Genomic DNA, 8,028 nt, shown 5'->3' on the forward strand with positions numbered 1-8,028 from the left:
CTCTGCAGAAATAATTCTGTGGGCTTCAGAAGACACTAAAATCATAAGCCAAAATAGACAGTGTCTCTGCGCAGAGCCTCTTGAGGGCTGAGCATAAATCTTCCAGCTTGTAAAACAGGGGGCGAAATTAAACCACCATGAGCATAATGACAGGTTCACATTATGGCAGTTGCCTGGGCAAAAATGACTTCCACGAGTCCCAAATGAAGATGAATAGCTTGGGACTGCTGGCCAGTTGGCAGGGGGGGCTTGAATGGAAAGGCCAAGGGTACCGGATGGGAGCAAGCAGGCGTGTGTGCTGGAGAGTCGTGGAAGCAATCGGGGGAGTTTATGTCAGGTCTCCATGCCAGAAGAGTTTTGTTGATGGCGCCTCTTCGACTGAAACCTCTTTTGATAGAAAGGGCTACTTATCCAGAACAAAGATCCAACGGCCTGCTGAGATTTGTGGCTCTGTACGGTAGAGTCCATTAAACACCACAGACTATTTGCAAGACATTCCTTATCACAAGGGCAAGTGAATTTTTACAGCTCCATGACCGCAAGTCATCAGGAAGTAGGCGAGCCTACAGAGCAGAGGCTTCCTCTGACCTGAGAAACCTGACTAAATTACGAGTTAGCTGGGCAGACGCTGTTCCTGTACAGCTTATTACTGCTCCCAATATGGGGCACACTGTCACTCCCATTTTCACCCATGAATAACACACAATGCATGGATGACATTTTTATTGTCTGGGCACATGGTACAGAAGCCCTGGACATATCCCACCAAGCATTCAATGACTTTCACCCCACCACCAACCTGACAGTGAACCGATCTATGCAAGAAATACATTTTCTGGACACTACTGCAAAACCATACAGTGGATGCATAGACACCACCTTATATCGGAAACCTACTGACCAACAGACATACCTACATGCCTCCAGCTACTACCCTCAGTATAGCAAACAATCCACTGTATACAGCCAGGCTCTATAGAATCATGGAAAGGCCCATACAGGCCATGTAGTCCAACCCCCTGCTCAATGCAGGATCAGCCTAGAGTATCCCTGACAAGAGATTTGGAGGTGTTAAATACTAGAGGGAGAGGTGTTAAATACTAGAGGGACTTCAGGAAAGAATTACTGAAGAATCTCCAGGAAAAGCTTCTCTGACCTGACCTGACCTCATCAGTGGGTGGGGAAAAGAGAGATGATAAAACTCCTGGAAGCAAGGAGAGAGGTCTTTTTTTGTTTTATGTCAGCTATGCTGTTGCCACGGCAGGTGGAGGGGGGCTGGCTGATGTATGATGTATGGCATGCTGGAATCTTAGCTTTAATTTCTCCTTGCTTCATCTTATCTGTTAGCCTGGGCCTGTGACCAATAGTCCCTCTAAGCTGTGGACTCCTGTGAGCAAAAATTCTATTTGGTGAGCTACTGGCATTAAAGTTGTGAGCGAGCGGTTTGGCTACTGCATAAATTAGTTTGCTCTGGAGCCATCCTTCTTGTGCGAAGACAAAAATGTGTGAACCAGAGGCTAAAAAACTATCATCTAGCTCGCATTAACTTGACTTAGAGGGAACACTGCCTGTGACCTTGGTACCAGGCTGCTAATTCTTGTGCTGGGAACGCAGACCCGTTAGCTTAAGCGGGTGTCAGCTTTGACCCTGATTGGCTCAGACCCATCAGGGGGCCTTGTTTTGAATGGGGTATTTCTTTTCATTTTGTGTGCTAGCAATTAGTTCTGACACAGGATGTATGCACAGATGACCTGCCTTTACTTTACTCAATAAACTTGAACCTTCTGAAGGAATGTTGTTGAGAACTGATTGCTGTGGGACTCTGACATTTTGTTTTGGTGCTGAGCCCATCAGAGTAGACAGAACTCTTAACTGAGGCACCCATTAACCATGGTCTGGTCTGAAGAGCTGGAGGAATCTTCAAAGTAATGGTAACTCTGTAGATAATGGTAACTCCGAAACTAAGAAGCCTGTCCTATATTTTAACATCTGATAGGGCATGTATAGAGAGGGGGGATCCCTTGCTCAGTCTGGTGCTGTGCTAATAGTATGTTTGTGAACATTTTTCTTTTAAATAAATTCTTTCTAACTTTTGATGCTGTTAGTGGTTCTCTGTACCACATAAACCTCCACTGTCTTGGACATGCTATTTTAAAAGGAGTACCAGGGGAAGGCAGTCAGTTGGCAATGGCTATTCCTCCAAAAGTGCAAAAGGCAGTAAACAGTCCCTATGGTGACCAGGCGCTGGGCAGCAGGGGAGACAAATGCAAGGCCTCAGAACATGAAAGGGAAGCTGGGAGTCCTGACCCTCCCAGTGGGCAATTCCTTACAAAGGACAGGTGGTGGCAGTGGATATCTGAGAGAGAAAGAAAAGTCTCTCCAGATGTTGGGAGAACCTTGGAGGGCAGGGTGGGACAGGACCTGAGGGCTGGGGCAGGCCTGTTCCGCCACAGAAGTTATGATGGACAAAAATTATGGATATGGATCCAAATGTACATCCAGATGTGGAAGTTGCCCAGTAAAATGCTTCTCCGGATGGCATCCAAAGGAAGAAGTTATCCACTACTTTTCATGAGATGTGTATATTTCCTTTCAATAAGATGAATGTTCGAATTGATGTGCAACCTTATTTTTAATTCATTGGAAAGAATGTGCACATTTGGTTCTGGATGAGGGTTGTTTCCCACCCCCCCTTAATGAAATGTGATTTGGTTAGAATTGGACAAAGTGTGGGTTCTAGGTAACCATCCACACCAGCGGAACAGATGTCCACCTGAGAATTCAAAGCTCCTGGGTAACACTGGTTTCTCTAATGATACTATTTGTGGTATCTTGAGCTCCTTGGAAGACACGAGTGCAAAAGACAAATATGCAACCTCTTTAGATCAAGCTTTCTGATGTTCCAAATGGAAGAATGAAAGAAAATTAATACCAAACTTCATTGTTTTGCCAAAAAATTTTACAGTAGAAAAGAGCACAAAATTAGTGGTAGGGTATGAGCTTTTGTGAGTCACTTCTCACTTCCTCAGATACAGTTGTATCAGAAGAACAGTGACTCAGGAAAGTTCATCCCCTGCCACAAATTTTGTTAGTCTATAAGGTGCTACTGGACTCTTGTTCTTTTCTGCTGCTGCAGACAGACTAATATGGCTTCCCATCTTGATTTGTTTCTAAAACTTCATTTCTATTGCAAATATAACACAGTGTCTGCATAGGATGAAAAATGTTTCAGCTAACTCTTGATCAGATATCTAATTATAGCTCTTATCATTACCAAGGCACCTTTGAAATTGATGTCTAAGTGACTTACATGTCAGTTTTAATCGAAGATCTGCTATACTAATGACATGGAATGCAACTCACCTCATGCTTTGAAGAAACTATTTCATTGATTATTTATCAAAGTTCACATAAATGAAATTGGCTGGGGTTCCTGCTCAACTTGTTAAGTTCATGATACCAAGTGTTGCAGAGAGTTGACAGCTTTTTATGTTCTGGGAGCCACTGTCATTGAAAGTCATGCAAAAAATTAACATCAGTGGTACAGATGCCAACTCATCTCATGATGACCACAAGCAGTTGAAGATCAGAAGTTTCTTCTAGGTGATGAACACACATGAAGCTGCCTTCTACTGAATCAAACCATTGGTCCATCAAGGTCAGGATTTTCTACTCAGGCCCCGGTCACACGGGCCGGATATCGCGGGGGGAGGCGTGGCTAATTGCCCCAGTGCAGTTTGATCCGCGATTACGCGATCAGACAGGCCAGCAGCACACCACAGGTCCTTCCCTCGGCGCCAGCGGGTAAACAAGGGACCGGAGGGGAATGCCGCGTGCCGGTGGGATCACACCATGGGTGTCTGGAGGCAGCCCATGGCAAACGTTTACTAGTACCTTGGAGGTACTAGTTTTTAAATGTGCATTGTCGGCGGTAAGCCATGGGTGCGCTCCACTTCCCAGGTGTTGGGGTGTGTTCGCGCCTGGATAATCCGCCCACCTTCCGTGCCTCTCCTGCGGCAACTTTGCCATGTGACCGGGGCCCCTGACTAGCAGTGGCTCTCCAAAGTCTCAGGAAGAGCTCTTTCCCATCACATCCTACTTGATCCTTTTAACTGGAGATTCTAGGGGGTGAACCTGGGACTTTCTCATGTCAAGCAGATGCTCTTCCACTGAATCACAGCCCCTCCCCATTGAAATAAAGCAGGCTAGATTTCCCAAGTAGTATAGTCGATTCTCCCATACCTCTCTAATGGCTCACTTTAGCCATCTGTCAGGAAACAGATGTGGAAATTCTTTTGCTAGGTAGCCAGGGATTCAAGAGTGGGAATTAGGGTTGCCAGACCCCCTGGTGGGGGCAGGGGTTCCCTGCCCCACAACTGCAAATCAGCTATCTGGTTGGGGAGACTTACTTGGAGAAAGAGAGGCCCAGGCCTCATCTCTGGCACCACACAGGAAATGACACCATCGCATCAGCGATGTTCAGGAGACTCTCTGGTACTTGGGAAAAACTTTATGGTAGAAGCCAGTTTTACCATAGAGTTTTTTGTTGGAAATGAAGGACTTTGCGCTGTCTCTTCTTCACCCCAGACTTCAGAGGGGGCCTATAAGAGAGAGAGAGAGGTCAGCAAAATGACCATCCTTTCCTTCTACTACTCTGATACTATCCCTTTGATGTATAGATTGCTAATCTTGGAAACTTCCTTCCTTCTGGCTTTTGACATTTTCTCTCCACACTGTGCTACCTTTCTCCATCTTGGCACCATGAGGACAGGATATTGTTCCTGCATCTCTCTCCAGATGAGAACCAGTTTTGTGTAGTGGTTAAGAGTGTGGACTCTAAACTAAGAGAACCGAGTTTGATTCCCCACTCCTCCACATGCAGCTGTTGGTGTGACCTTGGGTCAGTCACAAGTTCTCTTAGAACTGCTCTCAAGAGCAGTCCTTGAAAGAGCTCTCTCAGCTCCACCTACCTCACAGGGTGTCTGTTATGGGGAGGGAAAGGGAAGGAGCTTGTAAGCCACTCTGAGACTCCTTCAGGTAGTTAAAGGCGGGGTATAAATCCAATCTCCTCCTCCTCCTCTTCTTCTTCTTCCTCCTCCATCCTAGCTAGTTAGACTAGATTAGAATCCTATCTCTACTGTATCCTGTCCAGAATGGAGCTCTTTACAATAAAGGACTCATATTAGTTTAGCAAAGATAAAGAGGCTCCATGTGTAACTTTGTTTCTTGCCAGCACACACTAACCAGATAGACTGCTGCATTATGTGCCTTGAGCAATCTGCTAACCAAATAATCCTTCAGTTTTTGCCCAAATACCAGAGTGTCACCTGGACGACAAACTGTGATGAAGTTACTTCCTGTGCGATGCTAGCAACAAGGCTTGGCACGTTCTCTTTCTCCAGGTAAGTTCCCCCATCCCCTTCCATTTGCCAGGAAAGACCTGGAAACCCTAATACATCAAATGGCAAATCTTATTTATAGCAAGGAGCAATGTCCCCATTTCAATGGGCATCTGATCTAGATTTGCTCCCCATTAAAAGTCATTAACAGTCTGTGCTATATTTCAGTCAACATCCAAATACACATCCAGTTCAAAGCAAAAGAAGTATTTGAATAGCATAAGTAGGGATGGGCACATGTCAGTTCATGGTTTGTGGTCCTACAAACCCTGTTGAAAGGGACTGCAGTCCCTTTAAATGGGGTTTTCAGAAAGCCCAAAACAGCTGAGGGGCAGAGGGCAAACTGCTCCCTGCTGCTAAGCAGTTTTGCGGCTTTTGTGGGGAACAAAAAGCAGGGATTTAAAGGGACAGAGTCCCTTTAAACCCTCCTTTCTTCTCTATCCACAAACTGTCACATACCACCACAAACTGCTTTAAAAGTTCATGGAAGTTCATGACAGTAGACAGGTTCATGAGCTTTGGTTCATGAACCATGAAGAGGGCAAAATTCATGAATGGATTTTGTTTCCTGGTTCAATTCATTCCTTCCTCTAAGCACAAATCACTGTCTGTGTGTGTGTCTGTGTGTAAAGTGCTGTCAAGTGGCAGACAACTTATGGTTACCTTGTAGGGCTTTCAAGGCAACAGACACTAAGAGGTGGTTTGCCATTGCCTTCCTCTGCATAGTGACTTTGGACTTCCTTGCTGGTCTCCCATCCAAGTATTAACCAGGTCCAACTCTGCTTAGCTTCTGAGATCTGACAAGATCAGGTGAGCCTGGGCCATCCAGGCCAAGGCAAGAGATGTACAGGGGTAGTTTGCCATGGCCTGCCTCTGCATAGCGACCCTGGACTTCCTTGGTGGTCTCCCATCCAAGGACCAACCAGGACCGACCCCATTTAGCTTCTGAGATCTGACAAGATAGAGCTAGCGTGGGCCATCCAGGTGCTTTGCCACTGCCTGCCTCTGCGTAGCAACCCTGGACTTCCTTGGTGGTCTCCCATCCAAGTACTAACCAGGGCTGAGCCTGCTTAGCTTCGGAGATCTGAAGAGATCAGTCTAGCATTCACCATACAGGTCAAGATACACAGATCACTACAGGGAGGCTTTGGAACATTTTTTAAGCATATTCTTTGGGGGAAAACTGCAACGTGCCTCACATCATGGCCCACTACTACATTGTGTTAGAGCTCTTCTTCCTCCTACTGAATATTTTTAAATGCAAGAACCTGTCCTAATAAAAAAAAACAAAGCTCATTAAACATCCTGTGCAAATCATCTGGTGTTTCCTGCAGGCAATATATGTTTCCTTAATTTATTCCATAAAAAAGAAGCAACAGAAATCACTTTACTCCATTTTTCTCTATAATTAAATAACGGGGAAAAACAGACTAATTGCTTATTTTACAAATAGAAGAAGCTATGTTGTGTAAATATTTTCAAAACCACTGATCTGTTTAGCTACACATATTTTGCTTTTTACTTTTCCTCCCAAATTTTGCATTCATAAAAGAAATCTGTGCAGGACATCATAGTAAAATGTTTATTTTTCAGGAAGTTTTAAGAAAAACACATTTAATATGTGTATTTGATAGATCTACAACTGTAGTGTAATTATTATTTTGCATAATGCAATCAGGAATAAACCAAACACTCCCTCCCAAACAGACAGATTTTTGTTGTTTCTTAAAACACTTCTTTTCTAGAAAACTTGAATTTTAGGCTGTAGTGAAATGTGACCTCATTCAACTGTGGCCAGTTTTGGGGAGGGGTGGACCCCGGGGAGGACAGGAACCTCAGTAAAGTACCCTCCAAAGAAGCCATTTTCTCCAGGTAGGGTTGCCAGCTCTGGCTTGGGAAATACCTGGATATTTGTGGGGTGGAGCCTCAGGAGGGCCGGGTTTGGAGCACAATACCATACAGTCCAAATTCCCTAGCAGCCATTTTCTCCAGATGAACTGATCTCTGTTACCTGGAATTTCCAGCTATTTCCTGGAGGTTGACAACCCTATCTCCAGGGAAACTGACCTCTATCATCTGAAAATCAGTCGTCATTCTAAAAGCACTCTAGCCCCCATCTGGTGGTTGGCAAACCTAGGAATGACATGGGGAGGTCTGCAAGGGGAAGGGGGGGAATCAACAGAAATTACCAGTTTAGTTTGGATCCAGCCTAAGAGCTCCTTGGTACCTGTGTGCATTCCGTGAGTACATCCAGTTCTGGTCAAAGGGCCCTGGATAGGTCCTCTAAAGCAGGGGTGTCAAACATGCAGCCCGGGGGCCAGATCAGGCCCCCAGAGGGCTTCTATCAGACCCACAGTGGAACTGGCTGTCTTCTGCTTCTTCCAGTTCTGCTGCTGCTGCAGCTTACAGATACACACCGTAGGTTTGCAGCTTACAGATACACACCTGAACATCATACTCAAGATTGCAACAGCACAGACATTTAGATGCAATAATTCAGAGCAAGAGGTGTCAGTTATCAGACACTGTTAAATAAACAAAATATTGCAAGACTGCTAATGTTTTAAGCATGTTTTTAAGTTTTTTTTTAAAAAAACCACCCTTTGTGTTTTTGTCCTTTATAAAGTTT

This window comes from Gekko japonicus, unplaced genomic scaffold, assembly GCF_001447785.1.
Source record: "Gekko japonicus isolate JY-2015 unplaced genomic scaffold, Gekko_japonicus_V1.1 scaffold1018, whole genome shotgun sequence".
Taxonomy (NCBI): domain Eukaryota; kingdom Metazoa; phylum Chordata; class Lepidosauria; order Squamata; family Gekkonidae; genus Gekko; species Gekko japonicus.